Source organism: Orcinus orca, chromosome 11 (genome assembly GCF_937001465.1).
Source record: "Orcinus orca chromosome 11, mOrcOrc1.1, whole genome shotgun sequence".
Lineage (NCBI taxonomy): Eukaryota > Metazoa > Chordata > Mammalia > Artiodactyla > Delphinidae > Orcinus > Orcinus orca.
In genome coordinates, this window is record NC_064569.1 from 55,830,926 (window position 1) to 55,847,803 (window position 16,878).

The 16,878-nt window shown below is 35.8% G+C and overlaps 2 protein-coding genes across 15 annotated transcripts in view; both read left to right on the forward strand.

The window, feature by feature from the left end:
* Positions 1 to 16,878, forward strand: part of YEATS4 (YEATS domain containing 4) — a 161,482-nt gene that overhangs the window by 130,561 nt on the left and 14,043 nt on the right. For 2 of the 4 annotated variants that reach the window (XR_007470351.1, XR_007470350.1), the window contains exons 11-13: positions 259 to 354; positions 1,243 to 1,285; positions 16,793 to 16,864. The gene's annotated coding sequence lies outside the window, so the exon portion shown is untranslated. Of the gene's footprint in view, positions 1 to 258; positions 355 to 1,242; positions 1,286 to 4,317; positions 4,423 to 16,792; positions 16,865 to 16,878 lie in introns of all 4 variants that reach the window. The other 2 variants (XR_007470352.1, XR_004478147.2) reach the window with 2 other exon arrangements.
* FRS2 (fibroblast growth factor receptor substrate 2) overlaps positions 259 to 16,878 on the forward strand; it is a 78,423-nt gene continuing 61,803 nt past the window's right edge. For 2 of the 11 annotated variants that reach the window (XM_049694996.1, XM_049694995.1), the window contains exons 1-2: positions 261 to 354; positions 1,243 to 1,285. The gene's annotated coding sequence lies outside the window, so the exon portion shown is untranslated. Of the gene's footprint in view, positions 355 to 1,242; positions 1,286 to 4,318; positions 4,423 to 7,842; positions 7,901 to 16,789; positions 16,865 to 16,878 lie in introns of those variants that run through there. The other 9 variants (XM_049694992.1, XM_004281879.3, XM_033409565.2 and 6 more) reach the window with 9 other exon arrangements.

Consider the following 16,878-nt stretch of genomic DNA (forward strand, 5'->3'; position numbering starts at 1 on the left):
CCTTAGGAATTGCAAGAGTGTGATGGGTGAAAGGGATTGAGGACTGAAGCGGTTGTAGATTTTTATACTGAGAATGTGTAGCATAACTGTATAATTGTGGTCCCTCCCACCTCATTCTCAGCCCAGTTAATGTTTTTTATTAGAAGGTTGCTTAAGAACTGTTTTGATAGTTCCCTCTAGTCACTAATATTTAGATAATTGTCCTTAAAGATTTTATATTTTTGTTATAATATGTTCTTAATTACATCTTTATTTCAGAAATGACCATTAAGAAGTAGATGCCCAGATGCCAAAGTAATGAAACAGTCAATTTGTCATAAAGTAAGATGCAGCTGTGGCTTTTCAACCAGATTAGTAAGTGTGGCCAAATTTTTTTTTTAACTTTATACTTACTTTATCTACTTTGAAAAACATTTAATAAAAAATATAGTGGACTTTTAAAAAAGTGTCAACTTGTATTTCTGTTTTTCCTTTGGGTTGTAGAACAAATTCTAGCATATATCTCTAGAAAATGTATGTTTTTGCTTTACTTTTTTAAGAACTATAAAGTTAATATTATAAAATTTTAGTTTTGAGGAAATATATGAAAAAGAGTCACTATAATAATGCTCTCCAAATACAGCCACTCTTACAGTTTTTGGATATTTGTTTTCCCTTCTGGTCTTTGTTCTACACATTTTAAAAAAAAACAAATTATGATCATAGTGTTGTGAAGAGTATGCTTCTTGTGTATCTTTTAAAATTAAATTTGTTAAGATGTTTCTTCCTGGGAATAAAAATACCCTTCAGAATAGTGTTATTGGAGTGATGAAAATGTTCTAGAATTAGGTGGTGGTGATGGTTGTGTAACTGAATTTTACACTTTAAAGGGATGACTTTTATGACATGTAGAATAGCTAAAAAAAAAGGTACCCTTCAGAATATCAAATCTTGGCAAGAGTAAAACCCAATTAAGTACTAATGTCTTAGAATATGAAAATGTGCCACTCATTATTATGTACTTAGCAAAAATGATTTGATAGTAGAATATTTTTATAATACAATAATACATTTTATAATAAATATTTTAATGAAGATAATAACATACTTTTATTATTTGAGACTTAATATTTCTTAAGCTTTGTTAATACCAAATGTCATAATAATCTAAATGTACTATGCTAGCATTTTGTAACTTTTCATTTTCAAAAGGCTTTCTATTTGAAACTAACATTTCAACTTTTCTACCTGAAATTTTTTTAGGGACAAAATTGTATCTATTTTTCTCAGAAGAGAATTCCACAAGGTAAGACATTGTTAATATAGTAATAAAACAAATATGGTTGAATATAGGCTTAATTGCTCTGGCTTTTTTTTTCTTTTTATTCTTTTCCCTTACTTTTATCTTTTCTGGATTATTACAAGATTCTCACAATTTGTTAGCTATTCCTTTACTACCTCAGAATTTGCTAGCAAGACACAAGTCATCTTATTTGAAGTTAGGATTAAAAGCATATGATTAAAGTAGTCACCTTGAAACTCAAATACTGCTTTTCATAGTCACAGCTTATTCCTAGCATCCTTAGGAGTGGGTTTGTCCATTTTGAGAAAAAAGTTCTTTTCTTTCATTGGGGCCCATTTACCTTTTACTTCAATGGATAGTACTATCTAAGTGACATTAGGGAGTAGTGGGTTCATAGAAGCTCTCTTAGAGGCTTTAAGTTAAAGGAGATTATTTTGCAATGCTTCCACCTATGGAAATTGTGTAGCTCCTATATTTAGTTTAAAAAGTGGAATGCTTCCTACCAGCTAGATAATAAGAGATTGAGTAACAGGTAGTATTAAAGAAAAAAATCCTGAATGATCACCTTGACAATGGATTTTAAATCATCATTGATGTACATTATTATTCTCTTTAGACTTCTGAAGGATGAAATGTTCAAGTGAGTAGATAGTAAAATTTCCTTATCAGTGTGCCTACCCTATGCCAGATACTTAAAATCAATTGCTTGGCAGCATTAAGAGCTTACTTTGGTTAAGTTTTCTCAGGAACTTTTGGCATAGGTAGTAGTGGTCCTTGCAGAGTAATTCAATCTGTCAACTGGAAATGCTTATAAAGTGAATTATTCAGATCAATAACTTTCTCATTTTTTCTCCTTTTTCAGTATCCTATGTCTTGAGGGTAACATTCACCCTCAAACACAATTTTTCCACCTGCTTTTGAAACTGCCACAGATTTAGTTAATCAAGTCAGTTTTTATCCTGATAACTGAAAATAAAGCGTTAAAATAAAGGGGACCCACTAGCTGATAAGGAGGAAGGGAGAGCAAATTTCCAAGTTTTCATTTACAAGTTTCTTGTGAAACTCTTTTGCCCTATTTTTTTCTTCTACTTAACAGGGGGTTAAGGGAGGGGATCCTAGAACCTGTGTATAGCACTATCTGATCTTCCAGGGCACTACTCAAAGGCATTACTTCAGGAGAAATCCAGATCCTTCTTTTCCTGGACCACAATGCTTAAAGTAAAAACAAAAACTTCAAAAAATTTAATCTTAGTGAACTTGATCTGTTACATCTTTGTCACTGTTCTTTTGGCAAATAAAATGTAAATCTCAGACATCAGTACAATGTATGTTATGATACAATGATGATGAATTATATTGTCTGTACCCTTAGGGTTCCCCTGTACCTGTTCAATAAATATATATTTTTGTACATACCAGGTGCTTTCATAATTTTTTTAGAGTAGAAAATAATCTAAAAAAGATTATTCACGTTTATATAGTATTACCCTGCTACACAGTTAAAGGTATTAAAGGGACAGTGACAACTTAAATTATTGTTAACCCTACACTTAAAAATGGCTGAAATGGTAAATTTTATGTTATGTATATTTTATCACAATTTTAAAAATTACTGTTTAGAATTTGGGGCAGCTTTGTTTGTTATGAAAGAGGATGGCTTTGTCTGAAGTACCAGTTTGTTGTTGTTGTTTTTGCCTCTGTCAAGAGGCCCTCTCCTGCCACTATTTTTCTAGGTCCCAGTAGCCACACTTCCCTTTACCCTTTGGACTGTGAGGTGGTAACAGCTCTAGCTCTCCACTGTTGCTAAGCTGGGGGAATTCCCCCTTAACCCTACCATAGTTGTGTAATACAGGTTTAACTTCTGGTATCCACTATTGACAGTTCAAAGACAAAGGAGTAAAGAAATGCAGAGAATTTCATGTTAACTAGTCCAAAATTGTATCTCAAAACATGTTGCTGCTTATGAGACACAATGTAATTTAGATGCATGCAGAATTTAAAATGCACAAAAATTTGCATCTTTTTATACTAGCTATTGTACCTTGTTTTGGAGTGCCATTTAAAAAGAAAAATATCAAGCTGAGAGTTGAAGAAAAAGTAATCCTTACAAAATACTACTATACTCAAATGGGAACATGGCCTGAAGTGTCAGGGTGATGATAAGGTCCCACAGACAACCATGGATTTAAATAAAGCAGTAAGAATTCCATAGACGGGAGAAAGGCCAGGTATCTAAACAGTCACATGATTATCTTCTCCAATATTGAAGTACCAGTTTTTAACCTCAAGTACAGGAGTATTGAGTTAATGATATTCCTCAGTTTGTGTCATACCCATTTATCACTGGTTCGTTAAAGGACTGTTCTTCCATTTTCTTTTATAACTAGTCCCTATACAAATGACCTTTAAATGTGTTTGGTGTGTATTGTTTTGTTTATATCTTATAAAAGGTTTTATTATTTTATGTGCCTGTGTTTTAATTATACATTAGGTCTTAATCTAATTCTTATAGTCCCCTCCACCCTCCTCCGTCTTATTTTTTTCTAAGATCTGACCATGTTGCTGAGTGTTCTTCTAATTTGTTTTGTCCATCTGGTACACTGTATTCCAGGTTGTTTATTAAAACGAAGCTATTAAATGTAAAATTTCTTAAATGTGTAAGGCACATAAAATGAGCATTTACGAAAAGGTCAATTTGTGCTTATTTCTTAATATTAGAATTGAAGTTGAGGAATGCGAATTAGATCCTGTGGAAGATTAGAGGAAATATAAACATCTGTTTAGAAGGCTGTCTATCTAGGAGTCTGTTAGAACAGTCAAAGAAAAGAACTGTAGGGCCTAACAAAAACATATTTTTTGTCTAGAAACAATATATTAAAATGCTTAGGTCTCAGTGTTAGCTGGTAAAAAGCCTTATGGTTGAAAGATAATACCAGTAATGTTAATAGAACCTCCCCATTATCTGTTGCTTGTTATTTTCTCCATTAAATTATATATGAACGTTCATCTTATTTCTTTCTATTACTTCACTGAAGCAGAATCATGTTCTGTGAATTTCCATCACTGAATCTAACACAGAGTAAGAACAGTACAAATGCAAGATTCTAAATTTGGGATGCAGAAAGACAGTTTCATCTATGGTAAGCACAGTATCAGCAGAAGTAACTTCTCTCGGATCCCCTAACTAGAAATTGTCAGAAAGTGGGAAGTTTAGAATGTCCAAGTCTGTGGTGATGATATGCCTTGTAGTCGAGAAGAGGGGAGAGGGGAAAACTCCTAGGAGAGGATAAAGTGGGCCCTGACATTACATTAAGGAGGATAATGACAGCACTGATCAGATCAGGGATGGGCTTCTATCAGGTCGAAAAAGCTAACAAGGTACCTTCTGGGAGCACTTTCTTTTTGTGGAAGGGGGATCTTAGGGGCACTTAGTTCTGGAGGCCAGGCAGAAATGTGGAACTGATTCAGTAGTAGTGGAATGGAAAAGGGTAAGGGAATTCACATTTGCTAAAAGCCAGTGTTGAGGCTTTTTGAAAGAAGTAGTTATTTACATGTCAACACTTAAGTATTTGTAAAATCTTTGCTGGGAAGACTGGACCCTCTTGATATTGATTTGGTATCCCATGCATTGTTGAATACTCCCCACTCTTTTTAAAAATAACAATTCAGGTAACATAGTCCCTTTCTCTGATTTCTTAAATTTTTGAGTATTTTGTATGGCATAATAATTTCATGATTTTTACTTTGTTATGTTAACGCATGCCGTAAGTAGGACAGATAGTATTATCATTTTACAAATGAGGAAACCAGTAGCAGAATTAGCTTTAGATTCTTTTTACTAATCTACACTGCCACCCTATCAATGGATATTTTGCTCCATATAGAAGGTGTAATTACAAGGATAGTTTTAACATGAAAGAAATGTTTCTAACCAAAAAGAACCTCATAGCCTGAGAAGTTTAAAAAACACACATATACAAACAAAAATAAAACCAGTAAGTAATGTAGATGGTATTCACTTAACCTTAACATTCACTGAAACAGCACTTAATAAATTAATATGGATTTTGTCCATCAGTTATATAGAAAATTATTTCATAAACTTTCCAACTTATAACAAATACCATAAATTTAAATTTTTTTAGTTTTGAACATGCCTGTTAACTATACTTAAAAATTAGGTGTTTAATTTTAACAAGTGGGGATTAGAATCCTTTTGTGGGTATGGAACAAGCAGTTTGATCTCACATTATTTCAGAATACGGTAATCCCTCCCTCCCAAATAATTTGTTTGCAGTATGAAAATCAGGCAAACTGTATTATAAACCTGTATCTTTTATCCTGAGAGACTTACTTTGGTTCAGACCCAGCTTTAGTGGTACAAGCACAGATCAAGATTGGTTTTGAGTAATCCAGTGCTATCCTAGGTCATTCTAAGTCTGGAGGGTCCTCAGATATACTAATCATTTGGTCTCAATACCTAGTTTACTTTAGAGCCTGTGGAAAGATTTCACATGTAGATGGTGGGATAAAGGGATACAGATCAACTCATAATCTATTAAATAGATTGGAGTCATAGCACTTCGAAGCTTAGCAATGTTTTTGTTGTTCAGAAATAGGCTATGACAGGTCTTCTGACTGATTTCTTATTATATATTAAGGCTTCAGATGTTACAGTTCAATTTAAGTAAATTTTAACTTTCAAAAATGTGGATAGCTTCATCATTTTATAAAAGAATACAGTTATTTCAGATACATTTTTGTTTCATGTTCCATTCTTCCTTAGAATTCCATATGAGCTTCCTTGATTTTATTTTTTAGCCATTTGCTTTTAGATTAAAAAAAAAATAAAAGAAAGAAAACCTCAAAATAGGTTGAAACTCGACACAAATTGCTGCCACAGAACAAAAGTGCTGATCAAGTTAAATCAACCCCTGCAATGTGTATTGAAAGGAAAACCTCTCCTCTCTCCCCCAATTTGAAGAACAAGCATATTCCCTGCCAAGAAGGGCTGACTTTAAATGGAGCAGCTGTCCATATTAGGAGCATAGGGTTGCTAAGGTGACCATGGCTGTTTGGAGAAGAATGCAGCTGAGAGGGCAAGTTCTTGATGTGTGAGCTGAGGGAAGGAATGTGGTGTGATTGTGCATCATTCCTCGTAATCACATGCTCACAAAGTGCTGTGTGGGCAGCATGTAGAAACTACAAGTCTGAGTGCTGGAGCTTGTGTGTGGTTAAAATCGTTTTGTTTTCATGTGAGCCAGAGACTTACAGTTTAGGTTGAAAACATTTATCTTGTATATATATGTGTGTGTTTTGGGTAAAGGGAAGGATGTTTTTGATGGTGGATGAAATAGGAATGGATTTATTTTCCTTGATGGACATATACCTTCATATTGTTAAAAAAATTTATCTTGGGATAAATGTTCTTTCCAACTCATTCCTTTGTCATATATACAGTGTTAATAGTTTCCCAAGTGCATGAGGTGTTCCTTGTAATTGCGTTTATTTCTTTTCCATTTTTAATTTCAGAATTATTTGGAAGTCCTAAGAATATGTTGTCTATTTGCTCCATTTCTTCTTCTTTTTTAAAAGTCCTTACTATTTCTCCAAGGGATATATTATCTTAATGTTTCTTCCCTAAAGCATCCAAAGATAGGTTCTGGATTTTGGTAAAAAATATGATTGAAGGAGCAGTGGGAAAGGTCAAAGAAACATCCCACTTACCTGAAACACTAGATTTTACCACGGGCATCATTGCTAATATTTGCAATGAGATACAGACACAAATGTTGATGCAGACACTTACTGAACCATGAGAGTGTGTTTTTTAAAATTCTTGTTTCCAAGTCCCTACAATAACGTGTTGATCTTAAGTGACACTATAAATATAATATTTAAGATGTGAAGTAGTTGGAACATTGACAGCTCTGTGTTACATTAGCATTATATTATTTTGTTTATATAGTCTACTGGCTTTGACATGATTGCTCAATTGAATTATTTTTAAAATATGGAGGGAAATTAAAAGATTAAAACATTTGATCTTTGGATTCAGTTGGTTAGTTGACATATTTCATGTATATCTTGATAACTTTTGATGACATTCTCTATAAGCTGTATCCTTTCCTCCCAAACACAGTAGAATATAATTGGTTTACATATATACCTCATAATAGTCCTTAACTTTAATATAGTTAAATATATGTTTTTTTCTTTATAATTTATCTTAATCTTTCCTTAACTTTAATATAGTTAAATATATGGTTTTTTTCTTTATAGTTTATCTTAATCTTTTCCTATTCAGAGGTCATAAAGATATTCTTCTCTATCAACTAAAAGCTTTATGGTTATACTTTTTACATTTAATTCTTTTTTTTTTGTGGTACGCGGGCCTCTCACTGCTGTGGCCTCTCCCGTTGTGGAGCACAGGCTCCAGACGCGCAGGCTCAGCGGCCATGGCTTACGGGCCCAGCCGCTCCACGGCATGTGGGACCTTCCCGGACCAGGACACGAACCCGCGTCCCCTGCATCGGCAGGCGGACTCTCAACCACTGCGCCACCAAGGAAGCCCTACATTTAATTCTTTAATCTCTCAATAATTGATTTTTGTGAGAGGTATGGATTATGAATTGATTCTTTCTGTATGGATAATTGGTTATTCCAGCACTGTTTATTGAAATAGTTCTTCATTTCCTTCCTGATATGCAAAATTCTCTGTTTCATAAATCAAGTTTTCATATATGGGTGGTTTCCTTTCTGTACTCTTTCTTCTGTATCTTTGGTCTGTTTGTCTACCTCTGAATTATTACTGTACTTTCTTAGATATCTTCAGATACTCATGGTTTTGTTTCCTGTCTTGTTTCTGATCTCAAAGGAAATGCTTTCAAATGTTACCATTTAAAATTACACTTGTAGATTCAATAACAAAAAAAACAACCCAATCGAAAAATGGGCAAAAGACCTAAATAGACATTTTTCCAAAGAAGACATGCACACGGCCAGTAGGCACATGAAGAGATGCTCAGCATTGCTAATTATTAGAAAAATGCAAATCAAAACTACAATGAGGTACCACCTCACACCAGTCAGAATGGCCATCATTAAAAAGTCTACAAATAACAAATGCTGGAGAGGATGTGGAGAAAAGGGAACCCTCTTACACTGTTGGTGGGAATGTAAATTGGTATAGCCACTGTAGAAAACAGTATGGAGGTTCCTCAAAAAACGAAAAATAGAGTTGCCAGATGATCCAGCAATCCCACTCCTGGGCATATACCCAGACAAAGCTATAATTCGAAAAGATACATGAACCTCTGTGTTCATAGCAGCACTGTTTACGGTAGCCAAGACATGGAAACAACCTAAATGTCCAACAGATGAATGGATGAGAAGTGATGTATATATATATATATATATATATACACAATGGAATACTACTCAGCCATACAAAAGAAGGAAATAATGCCATTTGCAGCAGCATGGATGGAACTAATGATTATCATACTAAGTGGAATAAGTCAAAAAAAGAAAGACAAATACTGCAGGATATCACTTATATGTGGAATCTAAAATATTACATAGATGAACTCATCTACGAAACTGAAACAGACTCAGATACAGAGGACAGACTTGTGGTTGCCAGTAGGGAGAGCAGGTGGGAGAGGGAAGGAGTGGGAGTTTGGGGTTAGCAGATGCAAACTATTATATATAGGATGGATAAACAGCAAGGTCCTACTGTATATATCGCACAAGGAACTATATTCAATATCCTGGGATAAAGCATAATGGAAGAAAATATAAAAAAGAATATAACTCAGTCACTTTGCTGTATAGCAGAAATTAACACAACGTTATAAGTCGACTATATTTCAATAAAATTAAAATCAAATTACACTTGTAGTTTTTTTTTTTTTAAGAGAAAAAACCCTCCTTTATCAAGTTAAGGAGGTTTCATTGTATTCTTAGCTTGTTAAGGGTTGTATTTTGATTGTTTTAAATCATGAATAGATGTTAAGCTGTATTGATAGGCTTTTCTGTAACTCAGAATGATCAAATGTTTTTCCCCTTAACCTGTTAATGTGGTCAGTTACCTTGATTTTCAAATTAGGCTAACTAAGCATTCCTGGGATAAACCCAATTTAGTCACGCTGGATTATCTTTTTTATAAATTACTGGATTGATTTGCTTATGCTTTGTATAGGATTGTTTTTTACATCAGTGTACATGAGTCTAGCCTGTAATTTTCTTTTTTCATATTGTCCTGGTTGGATTTTTTAAAAAATCTCTTTTTTAATGATTATAATTTTTTTAAAATTGTAGTAAAATACACCTTACATAAAATTTACATTCTTAATCATTTTAAAGTAGTCAGTGTTAAGTATATTTACATTGTTCAGCCAGTCTGCAGAACTTTTTGCAAAACTGAAACTCTGTGCCCAATAAAAAACTCTTCCACATTTCCCCCTCCCCATGTCCCCTGACAAACACCAGTCTACTTTTCTTTTTATGTGTCTGGCTGCTCTAGTTACCTCTTATAAATGAAACCATACAGTATTTTTATTATCTTTTTGTGCCTGGCTTATTTCACTTAGTTCATCCAAGTTCATTCATGTTGTAGCATGTGTCCAAAATTTCCTTTTTAAGGCTGAATAATATACCACTGTATGTATAAAACATTTTGTTATCCATTCTTCTGTCAATGGAAAGTTATGTTGCTTTCACCTTTTGACTATTCTGAATAATGCTGCTACGAACTTGGACGGGACGTGCATATATCTCTTTGAGACTCTGCTTCAGTTCTTCTGGATATATAACCAGAAGCAGTATTGCTGGATCAAATGGTAATTTTATTTTTAATTTTTTGAGGAACCATCTTCCTGTTTTTCACAGCAGCTGTACCATTTACCTTATACCAGCAATGCACAAGGGTTCCAGTTTCTCCACATCCTTGCCAACACTTTGTGTTTTTTTTCCCCCCAATTTCCTGTTTTTTTGATAGTAGCCATCCTAAGGGTGAGAAGTAATAGCTCATTGTAGTTTTGATTTGCATTTCCCTAGGGACTAGTGATGTCGAATATCTTTTCATGTTCTTGTTGGCCATTTATACATTTTCTTTGGAGAGATGTCTAATCAAGTCCCTTGCCCATTTTTAAATTGGGTTATTTGTTTTTGTTGTTGTTACGCTGAGTTGTAGGAGTTCTTTATGTAGTCTGGATATTAACCCCTTATCAGAGATACGATTTGCAAGGATCTTCTCCCATTCCATAGGCTACCTTTTCATTCTGTTGTTTCCTTTGATGCACAGAAGGTTTTAATTTTGATGTAGTCCAGTTTATCTGTTTTTACTTTTGTTGTCTGTGGCTTTGATGTTATGTCCAGGAAATCCTTGCCAAATGCAATGTCATGAAGCTTTTTTTCTGTTTTCTTCAAAAAATTTTATAGTTTTTAGGTCTTATGTTTAGGTCTTTAATCCATTTTGAGTTAATTTCTATATACGGTGTAAGGTAAGGGTCCAAGTTTATTCTTTTGTGTGTGGATATACAGTTTTCCCAGCACCATTTGTTGAAAAGACTGTTTCTTCCCCCACTGAATGGTCTTGGCACCCTTTGTCCTGTTTGGATTTTGATATGATTTAGAAAGTGTTATCCTTTTTTACTGTTCTCTAGAAGAATTTGTTTAAGGTTGTAATTATTTGTTGTTCCTTGACTATTTGGTAGAACTTACCCATAAGAAAATCTGGGCTTGATACTTTTTTAGTGGAAAGATTTTAAACTATGGCTGCTTAATTTTTTTTTTTTTTTTTTTGCGGTACGCGGGCCTCTCACTGTTGTGGCCTCTCCCGTTGCGGAGCACAGGCTCTGGACGCGCAGGCTGCGTGGCATGTGGGATCTTCCCGGACCGGGGCACGAACCCGTGTCCCCTGCATCGGCAGGCGGACTCTCAACCACTGCGCCACCAGGGAAGCCCAGCTGCTTAATTTTTTTAATGATTATTCATCTATTCAGGTTCTCTCTTTTATTTTATTTATTTATTTATTTTTCTATTTCTTTCTTTATTTAATTTAATTTATTTATTTGGCTGTGTTGGGTCCTCGCTGCTGCGTGTGGGCTTTCTCTAGCTGTGGCGAGCGGGGGCCACTCTTCGTTGCAGAGTGCGGGCTTCTTATTGCGGTGGCTTCTCTTGTGGAGCACGGGCTCTAGGTGCACAGGCTTCAGCAGTTGCAGCACGCAGGTTCAGTAGTTGTGGCTTGCAGGCTCCAGAGCGCAAGCTCAACAGTTGTGGCGCACAGGCTTAGTTGCTCTGCGGCGTGTGGGATCCTACCGGACCAGGGCAAGAACCTGTGTCCCCTGCATTGGCAGGCTGATTCCCAACCACTGCGCCACCAGGGAAGCCCAGGTTCTCTCTTTTAAATGGTCAGTTGATTTGTCTTTTAAAAATTGATATATAATTCATATACCGTAAAATTCACCCCTTTAAAGTGTAAAATTCAGGGTTTTTTTCCTAAAGAATAATCACAAAGTTTTATAACTGTCACCACTATTTCCAGAACATTTCCGTCATCCCAAAAAGAAACCCCATACCCATTAGCAGTCACTCCCCATTCTCCCTTCCCTCATCCTCTGACAACCAGTAATCTGCTTTCTGTCTCTATAGAGTTTTCTGTTCTGGGCATTTCCTATAAATGGAGTCATATATGGCCTTTTTTGCCTGGTATCTTTCACTTAGTGTGATGTTTTCAAAGTTCATACATGTTGTCACTAGTGTTAGCACTTCATTCCTTTTTATGATGGAATACAGTTCCATTGTGTGGATATACCACATTTTGTTTATACATTAATCAGTTGATGCATATTTGTATGGTTTCCATTTTTTGGCTGTTATGAATAATGATGTTGTGAACCTCCATGTACAAGTTCTGTGTGCACATATGTTTTCAAATTTTGGGGGTGTATACATAGGAGTGGGCCTCCTGGGTCATATGGTAGTGCTATTATGTTTAACCTTTTTAGGATCTACCTACCTGTTTTCCAACTCAGTTACATCATTTTATAGTCCCACAAGCAGTTTATGAGGGTGTTTCTCCACATCCTTGCCAATGTTTACTGTTGTCTGTGTTTTTGATTATAGCCATCTTAAAGGGTGTGAAGTGGAATCTTATTGTGGTTTTGATTTGCATTTTCCTAATGACTAATGATGTTGAGCATCTTTTCAGTTCTTTTGGCCATTTGTTTATCTTCTTTGGAGAAATGTCTATTCAAATATTTTGTCCATTTTAAAATTGTATATATATATATTTTTTTAATTTTTGGCGGCGTTGGGTCTTCATTGCTGCGTGCAGGCTTTCTCTAGTTGCGGCGAGCAGGGGCCACTCTTCATTGCGGTGTGTGGGCTTTTCATTGTGGTGGCTTCTCTTGTTGCCGAGCATGGGCTCTAGGTGCATGGGCTTCAGTAGTTGTGGCTCATGGGCTCTAGAGTGCAGGCTCGGTAGTTGTGCCACATGGGCTTAGTTGTTCCGCGGCATGTGGGATATTCCCGGACCAGGGCTCGAACCCATGACCCCTGCATTGGCAGGCTGATTCTTAACCACTGCACCACCAGGGAAGGCCCCGGATTTTTTTTATTGTTGAGCTGTAAGATTTCATTATATATTCTGGATGTTAGACTCTTTTCAGATATATGATTTTCAAATATTTTTTCCTGTTCTTTGGATTGTCCTTCCACTTTTTTGATAATGTCCTTTGAAGCACAAAAACTTTTTATTTTGATGAAGTGCAGCTTGTCTGTTTTTTCTCTTGTTGCTTGTGATTTTTTTCTTTTTTTTTTTTTTTTTGCGGTACGCGGACCTCTCGCTGTTGTGGCCTCTCCCGTTGCGGAGCACAGGCTCCGGACGCGCAGGCTCAGCGGCCATGGCTCACGGGCCCAGCTGCTCCGCAGCATGTGGGATCTTCCCGGACCGGGGCACGAACTCGTGTCCCCTGCATCGGCAGGCGGACTCTCAACCACTGCGCCACCAGGGAAGCCCTTGTGATTTTTTTTTTTTAATTTATATTTTTATTTTTGGCTGCATTGGGTCTTTGTTGCTGTGCGGGGGCTACTCTTTGTTGCCGTGCGCGGGCTTCTCATTGGGTGGCTTCTTTTGTTGCAGAGCATGGGCTCGAGGTGCACGGGCTTCAGTAGTTGTGGCACTCGGGCTCAGTAGTTGTGGCTCACGAACTCTAGAGCGCAGGCTGAGTAGTTGTGGTGCACAGGCTTAGTTGCTCTGCCGCATGTGGTATCTTCCCTGACCAGGGCTCAAACCCATGTCCCCTGCATTGGCAGGTGGATTCTTAACCACTGCGCCACTGTGGAAGCCCTGCTTGTGATTTTGGTATCATGTGAAAGAAACTTTTGCCTAATTTAAAGTCATATGATTCCTAACTCTTAAATATAGGTCCTTTATCCATTTTGAGTTAATTTTTGTGTATAGTGAGGCAGAGGTCCCACCTCATTATTTTATAGTTGGAAATCCAGTTGTCCCAGCACCAGTTGTTGAAGAGACTATGCTTTCCACATTGAGTTGTCTAGGCAACTCATTGAGCTGTTTCTTGTTGAAAATCAGTTGACTAAAAATGTATGGGTTTATTTCTAGATTCTGAATTCTGTTCCATTTGATCTCTATGTCAGTACCACACTTGCTTATTTGATGCTTGATGATGGTAGCTTTGTAGTAGTAAGTTTTTTTGTTTTTTTTTTTGCGGTACGCTGGCCTCTCACTGCTGTGGCCTCTCCTGTTGCGGAGCACAGGCTCCGGACGCGCAGGCCTAGCGGCCATGGCTCACGGGCCCAGCCACTCCGCGGCATGTGGGATCTTCCCCGACCGGGGCACGAACCCGTGTCCCCTGCATCGGCAGGCGGACTCCCAACCACTGCGCCACCAGGGAAGCCCTTGTAAGTTTTGAAATCAGAAAGTATGAGTCATTTCTTTTTGAATCATTTTTAACAGATTGTATTTTCTATATTTTTTCAAAATATTCCTAATTCAAATTTATTGCTGTAAAATTGTCCATAATATCCTCTTGTCAGTTGAATCTCTATAGCATCTGTAATGATGTTCCCCTTTTTTTTTTAGTTTGTTTTTTTTTTACTCAAATAGTTTTTTCAGAGGATTATCATATTAATCATTGTTTTAAAGAATGAACTTTTGACTCTGTTGATCATCTTTTTTGTAAATGTTTTCATACTTCTAAGTCCTGCTGTTTATTATTTCTTTCTACTTTCTCTGAATTTTTAGGGTTGTTTTTTGCTGACCTTTTAAAAAAGACTTTTAAATTTGCATTTTTAGTCTGTAAATTTGCCTTTAAGTAAATTTGCCTTCTTACCTGCTTCCCCACATGTTTTGATATATAATATTCTTGGTTTTGTTCATTTAAAAAAATTCTTATTTGCTCCATGAATTATTTAGAAGTGTATACTTAATTTCAAAATATATAACTTTTAAAATGAAAACTTTTATTATACAGTTATAAGTTGATTTCATTATGGTCAGAGACCATAATAAAATTTGAGAGACTAATTTTAAGACCTAGTATATAGCTAGTTTTCATAAATGTTCCATGTGCATTTGGAAAGAATGTGAATTCTCCAGTTTTTTATTACAATACTATGTAATATGTCCATGAGCTTATTAATTGTTCAATTCACATCTTTAATGTTTGTCTGTCTATATTTTGTTTTGGATTTTGGTTTGGTTTTATTTTGGAACTTTTCTATCAGTTTCTCTACTGAGAAAGACATGTTAATGTCTCTCACATAGTAGTAGGTTTGTCAGTTTCTCTTTGTTGTAGATATGTTAATTTTTATTTTATTTATTTTGAGGCTATGTTATTAAGTACTTACAGATTTAGAATTGTTCTTTTTGTTGAATTGAACTTTTTTATCATTATGAAAAGGCTTTCTGCGTAAAGACATTTTTAGCCTTATGGCTTTATTACTGTTGTTGGCTATTTGCTTGGATTAATATAGCTATTCTAGCTTCCTTTTGATTGTTAGTATTTTCCATTCGTTAGTTTTTCATTGGTTCTGAGTTTTGGTTTGTATTTTGTAAATAGGGTATGGTTGACTTGTGTTTTGGTTCTGATTGATAGTCTTTATTTTTTTACTGGAGAATTTCAGTCTTTTGTGATTGCTCTTAAATTTGGATTTATTTCTGTCTTTGCCTGTAGTTCTTATGTTTGTCCTACTCCCCCTTTCTCCCATTCTTCCGGTTTTTTGTGTTGAGCTATGTGTGTAATGCCTTCATTGAGCATGCTTTCTTCTCATTCCATCCCACCCCACAGCATCTTGCACACATGCATGCTTATTTATAAGTTAATATATTCTTTATTCTTTTAGTGTTTTTATCTGTATATTTTAACATGTATCCTTTTTTTTAAGGAAAAGTCTAAATCAGTATCTTTAACCTGTTCCTGAATAACATAATTTTAAAATGCTGATTGTCCTCCCAACCTGGAACACCATCCTCTATTGTTATAGTTTTGGAATATTTCTCTCCTGCATACATACATATTTATAGACAAATTATTGTTTTAGGTAGTCAATCTTTGTTTAAATTTATTTACTCTTTTCTTGGTTCATTATCCCTTTTTGTATTTGAGACCTTCCCTATGAGGTAATTTTTTTCTACCTGAAGTACATCCTTTAGAATTTTCTTTAGTGAAAGTCTTTTAGTGAAAAGGACACTTTTTTGTTTGTTATCTGAAGATGTCTTTATATCGAAATATCCCCGTTCTTGAAAGATAATTTCTCTGATGTCTCTGTGTGTAGAATTCTAAGTTTTCTCATTACATTGAGGTCGTTATTCATGTCTTTTGACTGTCAGTGTCACTGTTGAGAAGTATAATTGCCCTTTCTTTGCATATCTCTTTTATTTTTATTTATTTATTTATTTATTTTTGATTGCATTGGCTCTTCGTTGCTGCGTGCAGGCTTCCTCCAGTTGCAGCAAGCGGGGGTTACCCTTCTTTGAGGTGCGTGGGCTTCTCATTGCGGCGGCTTCTCTTGTTGTGGAGCACGGGCTCTAGGCACGTGGGCTTCAGTAGTTATGGCACGTGGGCTCAATAGTTGAGGCTCGCGGGCTCTAGAGCGCAGGCTCAGTAGTTGTGGCGCACGGGCTTAGTTGCTCCACAGCATGTGGGATCTTCCCAGACCAGGGCTTGAACCCTGGGATATATACAGGGAAGTCCCTGTATATATCTTTTATTTGACTGTTTTCAAGCCTTTTTGCCCCCCTTTGGTGTTCTGCAGTTTTATATAATGTATTGAGATGTTCTTTTCTTCTACTTCATTATTTTATTTTATTATTTATAATCCTACATGGGATTCTTTGGGCTTCCTGGATCTGAGGATATCTTTGAATAATTATGTTAAATTCTTGACCTTTATCTCTTTGAGTAATGCCTACTATTTTCTTTATTTTTGCCTTCTACAACTGTTTTAAAAGGTATAATTTTCTCTTTTTTTCCCCCAAAGGACAGGTTTTCTTCAGTCCTTAAGGATTCAGCTCCTTACATGGGCTTTGGCAGAGGTCATGAGGCAGCATCTGTAAGTCTAAATCA